Raw genomic sequence first — 18,871 nt, 5'->3', positions numbered from 1 at the left:
CAAGAAAACCACTTTAAAAGCAGAATATCAGTCAAAAGTTTTAATAAAGTTTTCACCTTTGCCTTTCACAGTCAGTCAATACGAGAAAAGGTGTTAGTAACTAATTCATAAGTCAATTCCTTCTATATCAGTAGCTCCTGAATCCCATCTTAGAGGGATATTTGTATTCTTATAAAAGCTCAATTCATGGGGTCAGTGGCCCTTTGATAGATTTCTAAGCTCCAAACACTACCCAATTTCCTAGCACATGTACGCTCAGATCTGTCTTTATTTCAAGCCAGTATCCTTCTAGTCAGGGCGATTTCCACACAGCTTTAACACAAAGCATTGATTGTGCAGGCTGGTCTTCAAGCTCCACCGTATGTTGCAAACCTATACATTGTTGGATTCTGGGGCGAGCTTTGAATCCTTATGGTAAGGACTATACATTTTATTCCTAAGTGCATTCCCCGTTTAGAAGAACAGGTTATTTAATTCTAGACCACTGCTACATGCATTACCTTGCTGAGGCATTAATAGGTAACACAGCACATAGACCAACCACATTTTTATTACATTAACAAAAACTACACAAAAAAAGTTCATCTGAAGACTAGATGATCACCTATTAAAGAAACATGGAAAAAAATCCATTCCCACATTATAGAATACTTATTAGATGACACACAAGGGGCCCGATTCAAATCGGAACACAAGTTGTGGTTTATAAAAGAACACAGATCATGAATGTAGTTGTGGCAGTATTCAAGTCCAAGCGGATCTCAAGATGCGTTTCGATTTGAATCTAGGTGTAAAGTAGGCTCTGCATACACAGTACTTGCCGTCAGTGGCGGGCTGGCCCGGGGGGCGCTCGGTCAGGCCGCTATTAGGGCCGGGGGGTAGGACGACCGGCCGCCCCCCCCCCCCCCCCCCCGGCTGCAAAATACAATTGTTTCCCCCGCGGCCGCATCTGATGACATCAGATGCGGCCGCGTCAGCGCACAGGTGGCCGCATCACATGACAGGGGATGCGGCCGCGTCATCAATGACGCGGCCACATCCCTTTCATGAGATGCGGCCGCCTGTGTGCCCCCCGGCCACGCCTCTCCCAGCCCGCGTCTGCTTGCCGTAAGTTTACAGCCAGGACAGACTGCTGTAAACGCACAGGTGTATGTGCAATATAAGAAGGTCACAAAAGAATGCATAAAAAAAAAGTTTATATTATAAAATAAGTGAACAACTCCAAACAGTATAATCATTAATGACAAATATGGGCAGTTTAAATAACATTATAATCTCAGACTAGAAAAATATTAGCTACCAGTTGAAGATCACATTTTCACAAGATCCTTTAATGCGTCTGTTTAGTTTGACATGGCCCCAGTGGAATTCTGCCAGGAGGCTAATTGATTTAAAATGGAAACAGATTACCACAAATGGGGAATGTTTCACCTTTCCGAACACAAAAGTTCTCATAATTCTAGGTGTGGGGAAAAATAGTGCAATTTATTAAACCCCCCTCATATAAGCTTAGTTTAGGATAGGTCAGCCTGAGAACTGTTTTTCTCATCAAACAATAGGTACACTTTCACAAGTAATTACAGTGATTAATTTTAGATAACAAGGTTACTGCCTAATTCTCCTTCTTCCCTTGTTTTATAAGCTTTAGGCCTCTATGGCTCATTCAGAGTTGGACATATATACGCATACATCTGAATCAAGATTTTTTTGTGTATCTTCAGTTTAGCACTCTTTCCGATTGGAGAGGCGGTATAGGGGGTGGGGGGAATAACAGAAAGTTTAGGTAAAGTAGGTGTATGCCTTGCAGCTACTGGAGGGCTGGAGCAATTAAACGCTATATATGATACAATGTATATATACAGTATATCAGAAGGATGAAAAAGACTCTATAGGGGGGGCACTCTAAAGATCCACAAAAATTTATTACAATTTAAAATACTTTATTTTGTTCATTAAAAAAAATCAAAACTATAAATAATTTTTATAGTTTAATATTTACTAGCGAGTTTTTTTTAGAAAAATATAGTTAGTAATGGTGAAAAGATTAGATATTGGAAATGTGTATTACAAAATTGTCAATTCTGTTACCAGGTTATGTCAAACTTCTGTGTTTTATGTCATTTATGTCACTTATAATATTGTCAAACACGGATCATATGTTAATCCTCTTGATTAAATATCTGTTTGTTAATGCATTTGTACCTTTGCTACTGCTAGTCATCTCTAATCGTGTTTCCGTCTGCTATAATGGTGTTAGTTCATAATAATAACACTTCTCCATAATACCGATCTAACCACCTGTCAGAGTGACTTTATAGCTGAGGATTTACTAAAACACATTCATTATTATGAATGTTACGTGGATACAGAGAAGGAGCTAACCGCTCCTTTTCTGTATCCACGTCTGGTTCTTCCTCCACCCCCTCCCCTCTCCCTGTAGGAGTTCCTCAAGGCTCTGTTCTCGGCCCTTTACTCTTTTCGCTCTATACTTCCTCCCTTGGTGCTCTCATCTCCTCGTTCGGTCTTCAGTATCACCTTTATGCTGATGATAATCAACTCTACATCTCTTCTCCTGATCTTTCCTCTTCCCTCCTTTCTCATGTAACTGACTGCCTCTCAGCCATCTCCTCCTGGATGTCCTCACGCTTTCTTAAAATTAACATCTCCAAAACTGAACTCATTGTCTTTCCCCCGCCCAGACTCCCATCCCACCATGACCTCTCTATCGTTGTTAACAACTCCACTATTTCCTCTGTCACCCAACTCCACTGCCTGGGAGTCACACTTGACTCCTCTCTCTCTCTCTCTTTTGCCCCCCACATTCAATCCCACGCCCAAACCTGTTGCTTCCAACTCCGTAACATTGCCCACATCCGTCCCTTCAATTCTCAAGATGCCACCAAAACTATCATCCATGCTCTCATCATCTCCCGCCTTGATTACTGCAACCTCCTCCTTACTGCCGTACCCCACTCCCACCTCGCCCCCCTCTGCTCTATACTCAATGCGGCTGCAAGACTCATCTTCCCCTCACGCCGCTCCTCCTCCGCCTCCCCTCTCTGTCTTGCCTTACACTGGCTCCCCTTCCCCTACAGAATCCTTTTCAAAATCCTTACCACCACTTACAAGGCTCCGTTCCAGTCTACAGCCCCTTATATCTCTAACCTCCTCTCCATTCACACTCCTGCCTGCTCCCTGCGCTCGGCCAATGACCACCGCCTCTCCTCCACTTTGATCACCTCTTCCCACTCTAGAATCCAAAACTTCTCCTGCGCTGCCCTCCTTCACTGGAACGACCTCCCTCGCTCCATTCGTCTCTCACCCAATCTGTGCTCCTTCAAACGGGCACTTAAAACTCACCTGTTCCTTAAGGCCTACCAACCATCCATTTAACCTCTCATCTCTTCTGCTCGTTCTCCCATGGCCCCTCTTTTCTCTCTCCTTTGCTTCACTGGCTCCCTTTTGTGCCTGATTTTGTTTACCCTCCCTTAGGATGTAAGCTCGTATGAGCAGGGCCCCTCTTCCCTCCTATCTCCATACCTGTTCCTCTGCTCCGTCTCCACTGTATTTGCCTGCACAGAGTTTCTGAAGTATTGGTACTTTGTGTTTATTGTTCTGTACTGTTTTACCCTGTATAGTCTACTGTTTGTACCGTGTACGGCGCTGCGGAACCCTTGTGGCGCCTAACAAATAAATGATGATAATAATAATATAATAAATAATAATATTATCCCAAATGCGGTAATATTGTGAAACACAGTGAAACACTTTAACGCCACGCTGTCTCAATGATCCATTCAATGAATATATGTAAGATATTAGTTGTGTTCCAATGTTACATTCATTAACTATAATTAATGTTATTTGTTTAAACAGCAGCTGTTATTAATGTATGTTTCTAGCGTTCTGTCACTGATGCGCTCTCCTTGGTTTGTTAGATTAGAGATCTCTTCTTGCTCATAGGTGTTACTCTATGGTGCAGATTCAATTGTAAAAAACATTGATGCGTATTTTTCCGGAACGGCCGTGAGACACTCCACAGCAATTTTTTTTAGTGAAAGTACCACTCAGTTTTGCTCACGAACCATAGATGGGCGTGCAAGAGTAAGTGTTACTTTATACTGTATACACTGTAATAAAGCACGGCCACGATTTTCTCAGGAACATTGTTGCCAATTGAATCTTCCCCTATGTGCAATAGTATTTTTCTTATTTTTATTGGCAACAGCAAATTCATTCATTAATATTCACTGTTAATGGACTCCAGCTCATTCCTCACTGGTGTCGTGTGATGGCTACTCTAACCGTGATAGCAATTATATCCAATTTTCTAGGAATACATTAATCACAGAGTCTGCACTAAATAATGTAGTTTATAATATTGAATCTGTATTTATTAGTTCATTTTATTAAAACAACAAATTAATTCATTTGCGTTCACTATGCACGGACTCCCAGTTCCTTCTCACTGGTGCCATATAGTAGCTACTCTGATTGTGATAGCGATTGAGTTAAATTTGTTGAGGACGCATTAATCACAAAACTGTCACCTGCACTTATAACGTTGAAGTTTGTAATGTAAAACTTACATTTTGTTTGTTCAGTTCATTGAGACAGCAGTCTCTATATTTGTTCAAGTGTATCTCTTACTTTTTTCATTAATGCGCTCTACACTGTCTCATTCATTTGTTAGATTGAAAGTGTCTTTATACTTAGACATATTTCCATATAGTAATACTTTAAATGGCAGCAGCAAATTTGTCAATTAACATGTTTTATCTACGAAACACCACCCCTTCCTTTGACATTCTGCTCTCAATCTGCCCTGTTGCATCACAGATTCCCAACCAATCATGTTGAAAAAAAGCAATTGGCTTTTTAATTCCCCTCCAAAAAATACTCATGATAAGGTATTCCAGTTAGGGCACCTCAGGTATAGGCTATTTCCAGAGGGAACTCATGACGGCATCACCAATACCTGACACTCTCTACCAGAGAAACTCGGCTCAAACATATAAGCATGAGCTGTGGGAACAGATGAAAGGGTGAGGAAAAAAAAAGAAGAAGAAAGAAAACAATTTCAATAGTACAGAGAAGTAAAGAAATGCGCCTCCTGATCTGAGCAGAAAACTAAGATGGCAAAGAGGAATAAATCATTGGCAGGAAACGGAAATGAACCTATAATAAGCAACCAAAGTAAGATTGTGATGCTGAATTACAAAGAACTAGTTGAAGTCTCTCAGTCTCTCTCATTATTCTACTAGACAGTGGTATAAGTGGCGATATGGAAAATGTAAATGAATGGAATTTGATAGTTTTACAATGAAGGCTGTAGAATAGACCACCACTTCAACCACAGCTTCTAGATCAGGCCTGGCTAATCTGTGGCTCTCCAGGTGTTGTGAAACTACAAGCCCAAGCATTCTTTGCCATTAGCTTGCCAGCTAAAAGCTTGTAGGGCATGCTGGGAGTTGTAGTTTTACAACACCTGAAGAGCCACAGGTTGACCAGGCCTATTCTAGAGCATACTTACCAACTCCCGGAAACTTGTTTCCGGGAGATGGGGCGTGACTGGAGGGCGGGACGGGGCGGGCCGAGGCCAATCGCGTCATTTTGGCCCCACCCCCCACGGAAACGTAATTTACGTTGCGGGGGCGGGGCCAAAATGATGCAATTTGCCTCGGTCCGCCCCCTCCCGCCCTCCAAAATGGGGTGATTCACCGAGAATCGCGTCAAATGACGCGATTCTCTGTGAGATCGGGATGCGGGAGAAATGCCAGCTCGCCCGGGAGACTGACCCGAATTTCAGGAGTCTCCCGGACTTTCCGGGAGAGTTGGCAAGTATGTTCTAGAGCTATATAAAAGGGTGGCTCAAAATCACACTTTTGTGGAAACACTAGAAAGAACATTGGCTACAAATTTAGTAATCAGAAGAAAAAAAAAATATCCTTTGTTGCAGTACAAAGCGTGAAAGATCTATTGTCTGCAATCAGTGGTCAAGTTAAGCTGAGAAAAATAAATATGCAAATAAGAATGGCACAATCGGTGAAAGAGGCCATGCTTTTCAATCTATGTGCAAAATTGCTTGTAGTACAGTTTAATTTCCCCTCTCACCTACTGCTATTAAAGTTGAAAGAGCCAGTCATATGAGAAAACTGAAGGACAAACAGTATGAACATCCAAGGCCTATCATAGCTCAACACTTACACTGTGTGATTACAGAGTACAGGGCATGTGAGCCTCAAGGTGACCTTCAAAATGTATTTGTGGGGCACAGTAATGTCTAGTTAAACCCCTAACCCCATGCATAACAGTGATTTAACAGTTTTAAGCTGGAATGTTAAAGGATTCCATTCACCAATGAAAAGGAGTAGAACAACTAAGATGTACAGTATATTTATCAAAGTACAAAAAGCCCTATGGCAGACGACCACTACTATTGGCAGTGGTAACCCCCGCCAGTGATAAGTTAGCATGCACGAGCTGGCAAGATGCCTCACACATGATCATATTGGCAGAGACTTGCCCATTGAAGCGGTAAGTTAACCCTCAGTACCCGGGTACAATATTGCTGAGACCGCCGAGTATAACTCGCAAAATTTTATTAATAAATTAATATTGTGAACAAATAAACAATTTGTGAATATGGATTTTAAGTTCAACCTTAACTACACTAAGAAACATAATTTTGACTGGGGATCTGAAGGAGGTATTTAATCATACCCTGGATAATGTTATTATACAGCACAAGCCATTTACCAATGCTAATCTGTGTCTTAAATTTACCGGATAGAATTAGGTTACTTCTTTAAAAACCTGACAGCACATTCAGCAAATACTTTCTCAAAACTCTTATAGAAAGCAGGGATTTGGAGTAAAATAATAGCAGTGCCTAGAAAAGCAGACATAAGAAAATAACGAATAAAATTATATAATAAGGCTTTAATAGTACTGTCCATATAATCTCTCTTTCAAAAGTGGCAGGCTAAAATGTTTAATTTGGTTATCAAGCCAATGAAGCTCCGACCAACGTAGTTAAAGAAGTTAAGCAAAGAAATACAAACCATATGTGTTATCTAGGCTCCAGTGGGAGACCTTATGTGATCCTTCAAAACTGGCAAAGATTTCTTCCATGTGAATTATACAAACTTAACCCTCAAACAATGATTGTTTTTTCAAGCTATTGGGAAGGACTTGGCATGTTTTACTGTTCCAACAAGGAAAGAGAAAGTGCGAAAGGCTATTGGCCAACTCAAACCAGTGAAAGCCCAAGAGCCCAATGGCACAGCAGTCCATCAAATTTGCATTATTCCTACAATTTACCACTTGATGTGTTCATTCAAAGCTCTCCAGGACGTCGACCCCTTGGAACGAAGAGACTGTGTCCAGGACCCCACAGTGTCTGTAAGCTGGGATAAGGGGAGTTGCCTGGCATTATCCTCTGTGTTACAGCTATTTGATAAACAACGCTATTATGTGTATTTAACATCTCACAAAAGTTTAATAATACGTTAACAGGCTCATAGCCTATAAAATAAAATTGGGACATACTTTGGAATTGAATAAATACATATCTATGTCTTTGAATCTATATCTCTATATCTATATTATTGTGGTACATTGTATGGTTGAGGTTAGGTGGCACTAGTTTGCAAATCTATACCATCTGCACCGACAATCCCTGTTTATCAATTTTTAGGTTACTTAATACTGGTTTTAATAATCACTAGGGGCAGTTGTCCCCATATGGCTATATACCAGCCCAGCAGAGACCATACAATTATATAATCTTATGGAAACACTGCTGGGATTTTATATAACAGTGTGGGCAGCACAGTGGCCTAGTGGTTAGCACGTCTGCCTCACAGCACTGGGGTCATGAGTTCGATTCCCGACCATGGCCTTATCTGTGTGGAGTTTGTATGTTCTCCCTGTGTTTGCGTGGGTTTCCTCCGGGTGCTCCGGTTTCCTCCCACACTCCAAAAACATACTGGTAGGGTAATTGGCTGCAATCAAAAAAAAAAATTGACCCTAGTCTCTCCCTCTCTGTCTGTCTGTCTCTGTGTGTGAGTGTGTTCTATAGTAGGGAATTTAGACTGTAAGCTCCAATGGGGCAGGGACTGATGTGAATGAGTTCTCTGTACAGCGCTGCGGAATTAGTGGCGCTATATAAATAAATGATGATGATGATGATGATAACCGTCGACCACAGTCTCTATACCATTATATAGAAACCCAACAGATTATGATTGTATACCTGCTCCCCAAATGCCTATATAAGTAAAGATCTTACAGAATGAGAGGATGCTGGTAGCACCAGGAGTGCCATCCTCCCTCCCACCAATTCAGAAGGGTGGTGAAGCAATGTTACTTCTCATTTCTGTGCCTCCTGTATTGCCAGGCCTGTCGGTGCAGTAGCAAGAAACTTACTTGGCTAATGTGGGGACAATTGGGAGCCGTCTGAAAATTAATAAATAAAGCAGGCTGGAATGGCAGCTTAATTTTGTATGATTGTAGCATTAAAATCTGTGATAAGTATATGTGAGTAACCCAGGGAGGAAGACTCACCAACAAAAGTTAAAATATAGGAAACAAAATATCTACTGTTTTCGAAAATACAGCCCTTAATGTCAAATAACTTAAACTTAAGTGTCAGGAATTTAAACATACAAGTTACATTTTTTTTTTTTTTAAAAAAGAGCACAAAACTACACTTAATTTCTGACCATATTCAAATCCAAGCGAATCTCAATATACGTTTCCATTTGAATCTGTCTGGGAGCACTCTCTGCCTACACAGTACCGTACATACAATTACTTTTTATAGTCCATCTTACTTGCGTACATATGTTCTGGGTCAGTGGTGTAGTTTTTAAAACAAAGCCTATGCTGTGTCAATCATCACTACTCATCACTTACTCCTGCCCTGTAGCTGCTGTAAATGATATGAGTGAAAACAAACTCACTTACGAGAAACCCAGGACTTGAACTGACCACATTAGTGTTAGAACACCCTTAACACGCCCTTCCGCCACCATTCCACCTTGCAAGCTGTTGGCAGTCGTAAGTGTCACTTGCTTTTGCACATGAACTGCATGCAATTGCATTCATTACCGTAAGGTCCATTTCTGAGCATACGCAGAGCTATTTTACACAAGATACGCTACACAAATGGACATACGTCTGAACATGCATCAGACCCACTGTGTTCACCTGAAGGCTGCAAGAGGTATTTCCATATTAGATACATTTATATTTTAGGCTTAGTGGATGATGAAAATTAATTTGCAGGAAATATTGCACTTCATTTAAACCTATAATGTAGAGTCCACAAAATAATAATTATGACAAACTGTATTAAGAATCTGCAGAATAATAGAATCACCTTCATCAGGTTCAGTAACATGTTCAATGTCTACACACCATTGCCGCTGTTTTACTCACAATACCTAAATTTATAGGGCAAGATGTAATAAGTTCTTAGAAACTGTTTTACTTTATGTGGAACCTCAGCAGAAGGATGGGGTAAGTGCTGTGGTCTGAGCAACCTTCAGGCCACATCAGTGTCAAAGTTTTTTGTTCTCACAATAATGGGACCCTAACCACACTCCACTGATATCCATCATCAATTTAATCATATAACTACAGACTTTGAAGAACCGACAAGAAGAGATCCGAGGCTTGAAGAAGTGGGAGACGACATCACCTACAAAACCAAGACACTTCGGGGTATATTTTCTAAACTGCGGGTTTGAAAAAGTGGAGATGTTGCCTATAGCAACCAGATTCTAGCTATAATTTATTTAGTTCATTCTACAAAGTGACGGCTAGAATCTGAAGTTTAGTAAATATACCCCTTGGTCTGTATAAATTATATTTTTACATAGAATCCCTTCATCCATTTGTTAATAACATAAATAGCTTTGATTCTAAAGAATGCATAGTTTAGCGATCCTTTATCAGCAGTCCCCTGCAGGCATTGTTGAAATTGACATGAAGCAAACCTTGTTAGAATCTCTGTGTGGGTCCATTTGCTTTATTATTATTTTGAACCATCAATGGTAACGGACGTATAGCAGGCTTTGTAAAAGTTTATTACATACCATCAAATGACTAAACAAGTAATCCCCTATGTTTGGAAATATGTTTTGTGTATATATATATATATATATATATATATATATATATATATATATATATATATATATATATATAATCAGTTTAGTTTCTAATACAGGAAACATATCTTAAATTGAAAGCGATTTCCAACTTATCATGAATTTAATTTATTGGCTTGTACATGCCCTTTTGCAAGTTTTACTTAAAACATACATTGTAACGGTGTTTTCCCCATTCCTTGATTCCATCTTTATTTTTGTTGCCATGGGATATTACACAAAACCACTCAGAATACACGATTGTATCCAGAGCAATATAACGAAAATAGATTACTCTGCCTAGTCGCTGTAAAGGTCTTCCTGGCTTCCAGAAACTAAGTGTTAACCTCATTTGATAAGGTATGTTGTACATATTATTGCTACACATTCTATATATGCATTTTATTCAAGACTAGCAAAATAAAATCATGACCACTTTCGAGTGCTGATTTTATTATGAAAACCTTTGCGTACGAGCCGCCTCTGTGGCAGTTTGAAAAAGTGGATTGATCCCAAAGCAAAAAAGGTATTTCCTGGTGGTGGTAAGAGGAAATACAAATTCAATAACAATATATAATATACTTTTTTGGCCATTTTGGATGGATTTTCTATGCCATGTCAGGAGGTATAAGCAAACTAATGTCATTTTCTGGAAATGCAAAAACAAAGTCCTGAAGACCTGAAACCACAAGGTATAATTTGTGTGGGTACGGCATAAAGAAACTGCTGATATTGATGTTGGAAAAACACATGGGATCAGTTTCCAGACAGATTGGGGGCTAGATTTACTAAACTGCGGGTTTGAAAAAGTGGAGATGTTGCCTATAGCAGCCAATCAGATTCTAGCTGTCATTTATTTAGTGCATTCTACAAAATGACAGCTACAATCTGATTGGTTGCTATAGGCAACATCTCTACTTTTTCAAACCTGCAGCTTAGTAAATCTAGCCCTAGGTGTTAATGTAAGTGCAAACAAAATGTGCACATTCACGAGTAGTCAGGATAAAAAAATGTATCCTTTTAACTTATGGTGGGGTACTCAGGATAGATCTGTAAGTAGAAGTGACGTCCAAAGGTCCCATTTTCATATTGTCAAATGTAGCATAGCCATTTTTTCCTTTTATTAACCAAGAATAATACATGGAGCTATCATCCAATTCCATTTATAAAATCACTAGTGGAAGATGTCCCTGCTCTTCTTAAATGGATTGTTCAAGCATGAACAAGCATAAAAACAATGTACAATTTAGACACATTTTGCATATTTAGCACAACTTTCATGCGGTTTACATGCATTGAGATTTTACCAATGCAATGGATTCATCATCACCATTTATTTATATAGCGCCACTGATTCCGTAGCGCTGTAACGAGGACTCACTTACATCAGTCCCTGCCCCATTGGAGCTTACAGTCTAAATTCCCTAATATACACACACAGACAGAGAGAGAGAGAGAGAGATAGACTAGGGACAATTTTTAAAGCAGCCAATTAACCTACCAGTATATTTTTGGAGTGTGGAAGGAAACCGGAGCACCTGGAGGAAACCCACGCAAACACATGGAGAACATACAAACTCCACACAGATAAGACCATGGTCGGGAATTGAACTCTTGACCCCAGCGCTGTGAGGCAGAAGTGTTAACCACTAAGCCAATGTGCTGCCTGTTGTACCTTTAAAGCACCCTGATGCACATTTTAAACATGATGTTCTCATTTTAGAATGCATAAAAAGTAACAATTATAAAATACAGAAAAGCATAAAAGTGTGAACAAGCCCTAAGAATGAGCAGGTCTGGGACAGATCATGCCAGTTTTGCCAGTCTCAGTACTGGTCTTTCTTCCCAATTTGTAAATCTCCATGTTTTGTTTGCTGCCTTCACATTTCACAGTTATTTGACACTTTTTGTTTCCTGAATAGAATATAATAGCAGGGTGAAAAATTCCCATTCAGGCTAAAACAAAAGAGATTTGAAAAAGGAGATTAATGAACTATTTAGAAGGAAACATGCATGCTGCTGTTTTTAGCACGAAACAGATGACAGAACCTTGAAGACTGAATGAAAATCAAAGCAAAATAGAAACTGGGATGTCAACAAGAAGATTCTCTTTTATCAGTTTTAATGAGTGACACTGAAAAAAGCAGCTCTATAAAATGAAAGCTGTAACGATAGAACTGGTTGTGCAAAATCAGCAATTCAAGATACGGGAAAAAAAAGTACAATAAATATACACACACCTTAAAGGCATGCCACTGATGTTCCAGACAAGATTCTGTCATTAACAGGATCTTCCTGATCCATTGGAGTCACAACCTTACAAAAGCACAAGATTTTAATTTAGTTTTATGTGTACACAGGCAACAGCTTGATTCACATTTACCGAACAGCTATGCCTATAGAAGGCTACAGGACATAGGTAGAACCATATTTACAAATCAAGACGGACTTTAATCATTTTCATGTGTTTATGCTTTGTTGTGTTTGTAAGTTTGAATGAAATTAAGTGGCAAAAACTCAACAAAAATGAAATGCCACAAATAAAAACTTGAACTTCTTCAGCATCAAGTCAGGTTTGATTTGAAAGAACTATTACATTACTGGTTAGAAGTCAGAGGCAGATTAAGACCATTTTGGTGGCTGTTACTCTAGCAATGCCCCCATCCCCCAACCGTCTGTCCTTAGTTTTTACAATGCTGTCAGTCATGTAATCCACAGCACTACATATCAACCCACTAGATCAAACAGGAGCAGGCAGCAGCTTTTTTTAGTTAGTTTAATGTACTAGATCACATGTGGAATAAAATGATCATGCTCTGACAAACATACTGAGTAAATCTGACAAACTCCCTGGGTTAGTTTACTCCCATGGATGGAGTGCCTGCTACTTGGACTCTTGAAGACTGTTTTTGCAAGCATACATAACAAGTACATACTGGAATGAATTGTAAAGTTGATTGTGGCAACTAAGGGCACCCTACAGCTACATAATCTGGACTACTGGCCCATCCATCCTCATTAACAACAGAAATGAAATCAGGACACTTGCATGCAGAGGGAGAGAGGAAACCTATCAAATTCAGTAGGCGATTAAAAGGCAAGAATGGACTTTATTAGCCTCAACTCTAAATTTACATTTTTCCAAGCCAAATAAAAGAAAAATTAAAAGCATATTTTAAGATCTTACAACAATATACAGTAACATAAAATATCTCTTTTTGAAATATGATTAGTGTATCTCTACGGGGATGTTTTCTAAAAGCAAAAAGAAAAGTTTTCTAATTAATAACTCCATAACTCCACTCAAAACTAGAAATGTTAAGTTCTACTTAACTTTGGTGCAGCATAACTGTGACCCAGTGCCCCTCTCCCCCAACCCAAAGTCCAATGCTGTTTTACTCTCTGTTTTACTAAACTAGACCTTTTTCAAACATAGGGGTGTCTCTAATGCCTGTGCCTTGTGAGCTACCCATTCATATGAATGAGAAGTTCAGGTAGAGGGACAGCAACAACAAGCCACATGTTTGAATGAGGCAAGTGGTATTAAGAGAGAGCATGGCTGGAATATTGGAGCTCTCAGATAGGGACCTGGAGATCAGGCTAATTAGAACTTTGAATTTGATCTATACATTCTTAGTTTTGGGTGGAATTTCTTTTTAAAAGAAATCCTGCAAAATAAAAGTAAGAATAGTTCTGTAAAAATATTAATAACAAAACCATTAAATCTTGTGTTATGAAAACGACAAAAATAAAAGCAAAATTGAAACATTTTGCATAATAAAATTAACCTATTCTAGAAAACAGCATCTATCTGCTCTTTTTGAAAATGTATTGTTAAACAACGTTTTTAATGCTCACATTTTCTTTTGCTGTTTCTGGGATATTCTTTTTTATTAAATGCTTCAGTGATCATCAGTCTTTTTAAACAAAACGTGTTTCTATTTACATCTTTTATTTTGGAACAGTGTGCTATTTACATTTTATTCTTAAATTTAATACCATTTGATTTCTACTCCATGTTTGTGGTAATGTGGTAATTGGCACATTAAACAGTGCTGTCTCATATAGAAGTATGTGTGCTAACACCTAAACAGATTGTGTGGTCTCTTCTTTCTATTTATCTATCATCCTATTTATCTTTATAAATACTGCCAGGTACGAGGTATGTTAGAATTTGTATCCAGAAATTTGTAAACATATGTGTTTCCCTATACAGCAATGGGTATGTGTATGGGGATGTGTGCTAAAGTTTACTAGTGCAGAAAAGTTTTCAAGACTTACAATATTTCTAACTGTACCGGCTGTGGATGGAAACCCTTAAGGATGCATATTTTCCATAGGCCAAACTTTGGCTCTGTTAAGATTATGGTTTTCTACAAGTAGACATTCTTCAGACCAACACAACCACCCTTCTCGCCATATGTACTTATTTATAACATACATATATAACAGACCATATTCTCTACACACTATAAGATGTACCTGTTTTCCGTTAAACAACGGCTACTAAGAAATAAACTCGTCTACCTGTTCTGTAGGATGTGCTGCATGTTGGTATGAGCTTCTGTTACTGCACTGTGTTCATTGTCTGACACTATAGTCTTTAGAATTGCGCAGGGCTCTGAAATAGGTGGGTGGTACATGAATGATAACAATGGCTTCATATTAAAAAAAAAAAAAAAAAGTGAGAATATTTCTCCTAATGTACATACTTTAGGTATTTTTTAGTGCAAGGCTGTTTAAACAGTGCAAAATATTTTACCTGCAGGCTGTCCCGTATGTGCTAACGAAGAAGTAAAAAATCATTGAAAACAATGGGACATACAAAGTTGCCCTCTTTTGTAACTATTATGTGTGACAACATGACAGGAGCAGATGGATAATAGATAGAACAGCAGTTTTTTAACTATTTGGCCTAACATTCGAAAATATACCTTACAACTTACATCCAGGGATATTTGTTTCTTATGCAAAACTGAAAAATAGTCAGGATTGTAAATACAGAACAGACACTGAAATTGCTGACAATAAAGTTTACAAACATTAACAAATCTTTGTAATTCATTCGAACAGTTGTTTTAACATGACAGTGGCTGACAATAATATACTTTATAAGACAAATACATCCATCTACACTACAGATTTCCATCAATAACTGATTATCACCATCATTGAGTCTTTCCATGTCTTTAGTTGCAATACAGCAAAGGTAGATGTAAACAATTGTTATTGTGAAAGATTGACACAAATGAAAGAGTAGTAAAGCCAGACAATTACAGAGACAGTACAGTATCAGAGGACTTCAAAGTTGTATTTAGTGTAAACAAAGGTATCTAGGTATTTTAAAGGACAATACAGCATACACAGCTGGTAGCTGAACATATGAATTAAATTGTAACACATGTATCTTTAAAGCTTCTATTGTGGTCAGGAATGACAGCCAGGTCTTAAAGTGCAAGGTGCACATTTAATACATATAACTTGTTACATAGTTTAAGCATCTGGTTCTAAAATATGTTAAATAGTAATGTATAACATTAAAAACATTTATATTCTAACAACAACACAATGTTACATATCACTACATAATGTATGATTTTCTGATATAAATATCATACAAACTTTCACTCTTTTCTTTTAACTTAAGTATGGAAGTTTCACTCTAACTGGGCACAGAAGTTAAAACACAAATGAAGTGCCTATATGCTGAAACATACTACTTGACCCATACTTTTATTAGACTAACATTTTATATAGCTCTCACATCTTGATTACATGCTGATTAGGGCCATATCAGTTTATGGACTTTTCACAGTTTAAACTCCTAACTTTCTACGCAGTACTATTGTTACACGTTTTTCTTAAGTATCGGTAGGCAGAGAACAAAAATGTTTTGATTAGAGTTTATAAAAGCTAGCTGCGACAGGCGAAATACAGTTTTCTCCAGTATTATGAAATAATAGTTAGTATCTTTCTCTTATCTGAAGTACATGCATACAATTGAATAGTGGGCAGAAATTCAAACAAAAATTAATGTAGCTCCTCATGCTGAATAAATAACAAAAACCTTACTGAAAGCATCTAAAAGTCACATAAAACCATAGTGAGCAAACTAAATAACAAACGGTTCATCTCACTTCAGTTTGTAAACAAGAGTAAACTTTAAGCTAAGATGGCTTTTCCCCTTGTGAGATCACCTTTAATACCCACAACAAATGACAATGTAGGGAAAAAAATTGAAAATACCTTCGTAAACCCCAAGGAAACACTGTGGACAAACAGATTATGTGATATATCTCTTCCTCCCCATTCTTGGGCAGCCTCTCCTCTCTGCGGCTGAAAGCAAATGCTCTGAGACTCAGTGGCATATTTAATTAGAAGCAAGCTGCTTCCACTATCAGTGTGTGAATCTACCTCTCCAATCTCTCGTGAGTCAATCTTTCCCATCTCTGATTTTCTTTTATATTTATGCTAGAATATTTAATTGTAGACAAAAGGTTACTCTGGCTGTATTCACTGCACAGAGGCAGAATAATCTGCTTTAAAAGGCTTGACATTTCAGGCTTTTCAAAAAGGCTGAAAAAATTATATCCCTGCTTTTGTTAATCAATGAAGTAGAACTCTCCTGAACAAAAGAATTAAATTGCTTGGTTGGTTTAATAAAAACCAACAGAAATAGCTGCTTCCTCTGGGCTGTATTGTGTAGGCATGGCACATGCTTCCAGAACTGTAATTCCATATGATTCAGGGGCAAAACTCTAATTTCTGCACACAGTTGGATTTTAAATCCTTTTCAAACACTATCCATTGTGGCTGGTTCTCTGAGGACAGATTTATCTTTAAACTTGACTTTTTTTTTTTAACCAATGCTACAGCTTTAAAGACCCTTAATTTAGGGGGAGGTTAAATCCTAGGGAAACAATATGATGTCCTCCCTCCTGACCTCATCAAGACAGTGATATCACTTTTTGACAGCATGTATTTATTTTATTAATTAACCGTTTGTGTTTACAATATTCAGGTGTGAATTTGTGTGAATGAAGAGGAGGGCAGGTCATGCCCGAACATTGTGTGTCTAGATGTGTTTAGCTTCATTAAATAACACTGATGTTTTGACAAACCCTCAGTTGTAAAACTAAGAGACAGAGTGAACTGGATATTTGCTTCTAAACAGTACATGGAACACTGAAGTTTTACATTGTAGATTCTGATGACACCAGAGCAGATGTTAAAATTTGACTTTTTGTCTTTTAAATACTTTCTTAAATACAATCTTTGTCCAAACAGCCTACATTTTAGACTTTATGAAATTTAAAGAGGCATTATTTAATGTGTTTGAGTAGAATGTATTTTACATTCAACCACTAGTAATTCAAATTTATTGCTTTCAACTGGTAAATGCAATATGACTTATCTCAAACATTCCAAATAGGTTATCATTTATAGCAGGCCTGTCCAACCTGCGGCCCTCCAGGTGTTGTGAAACTACAAGTCCCAGCATGCCCTTCCAGCTATCAACTGGTTGTCTACTGGCAAAGCATGCTGGGGCTTGTAGTTTCACAACACCTGGAGGGCCGCAGGTTAGACAGGCCTGATTTATAGCATTATAGCTGTCATGGTGTTCCTCCTACCTTCACTTTCCAGTTTATATTAAATAGGGAACACTATTAAACTTAGTTATGTGAGACACGTTTGACCAGATCAGCTTAAAAAGGTGCATCTTGCTTAAAATGATGAGTGCATAAACCTTAGAATTTCCCACATTTTCTCCTCCTTAACCTCACTACTTCTTGTTACTTTACAGTCAACTTTTCTTTAACAACACTCCTTGCAACTGTGGCAAGAGCAGAGTGCCAAGCTACATTACAAAAAAGAAGTCTGTTTGGCATCCCTTTTCGCCAGTATAAGTTATATTGATTTTATTGTAACATTTATATAATGTTATGTTATGCACTTTTCTTAAATATTTGGTTCAATAGGCACTGCTGTAATGTGCACCATGACCTCCAAAATGCTACTGTCATTTGGGTTCAAGTGGTTACTTAGCCTGCCTGCACTATACAGATTTCTAGTGCTGACTACATACACTCTATTTTGAGGGACTTCTTCTGCTATTGGTCAGCCATACCTTTATGGAAGTGCCGGTCAGCTAGGAGCATAAGTTTTAAAAAAAAAGTCTGCAAAGGTTTAAGTCAGAAGGTGGCTCTAGATGCTCTGAAGCGAGGAGCGAACTTCATGGAAGGTACTCTGACGCGGAGATTGCTAGTAGATAGCCAAACTTTGTCTCCAATTTTCATGTTAGGAATGGCTCTAAGTTTCTTATCCAGTCAAATCTTATAGTTGAAAGAGGCTTTGAGTAAGGACTCGCGGACCTGCCTCCAGTTGTCTGCAAATTTTCTCAGGACTGTTTCAGAGGCTGGAACAGAAGTTGCAGGTAACAGGGAAAATACTGGCACTCGAGGATGAAGTCCATAAACCGTGAAAAATGGAGTAGAAGAGGATGACTCATAATAGTGAGAGTTGTGAGCAAATTCTGCCTAGGGAAGCAGAGTAGACCAATCGTCCTGAGAGGAGGACACAGAGTCTGATAAAGGTTTCTAGATCCTGATTGACTATTTCAGTCTGACCATTGGACTGTGGATAGTATGAGGAAGAGAAGTTCAGTTTAAATTGAAGGGCCTTACACAGAGAACGCCAGAATTTAGCTACAAACA

The 18,871-nt window shown here is 38.4% G+C and overlaps 1 long non-coding RNA gene across 1 annotated transcript in view; it reads right to left on the bottom strand.

Annotated features, from left to right (window-relative positions):
• Positions 1–16,489, bottom strand: part of LOC142142750 (uncharacterized) — a 411,021-nt gene extending 394,532 nt beyond the window's left edge. The window contains exon 1 of the long non-coding RNA XR_012689312.1: positions 16,404–16,489. This is a non-coding gene — a long non-coding RNA (uncharacterized LOC142142750). The remainder of the gene's footprint in view (positions 1–16,403) is intronic.
• Positions 16,490–18,871: the final 2,382 nt, after the last annotated feature.

The sequence above is a fragment of the Mixophyes fleayi genome, chromosome 3 (assembly GCF_038048845.1).
Source record: "Mixophyes fleayi isolate aMixFle1 chromosome 3, aMixFle1.hap1, whole genome shotgun sequence".
NCBI lineage: Eukaryota > Metazoa > Chordata > Amphibia > Anura > Limnodynastidae > Mixophyes > Mixophyes fleayi.
Note: the sequence above shows the minus strand (reverse complement) of the source record. Positions and strands in the feature narration are given on the sequence as shown.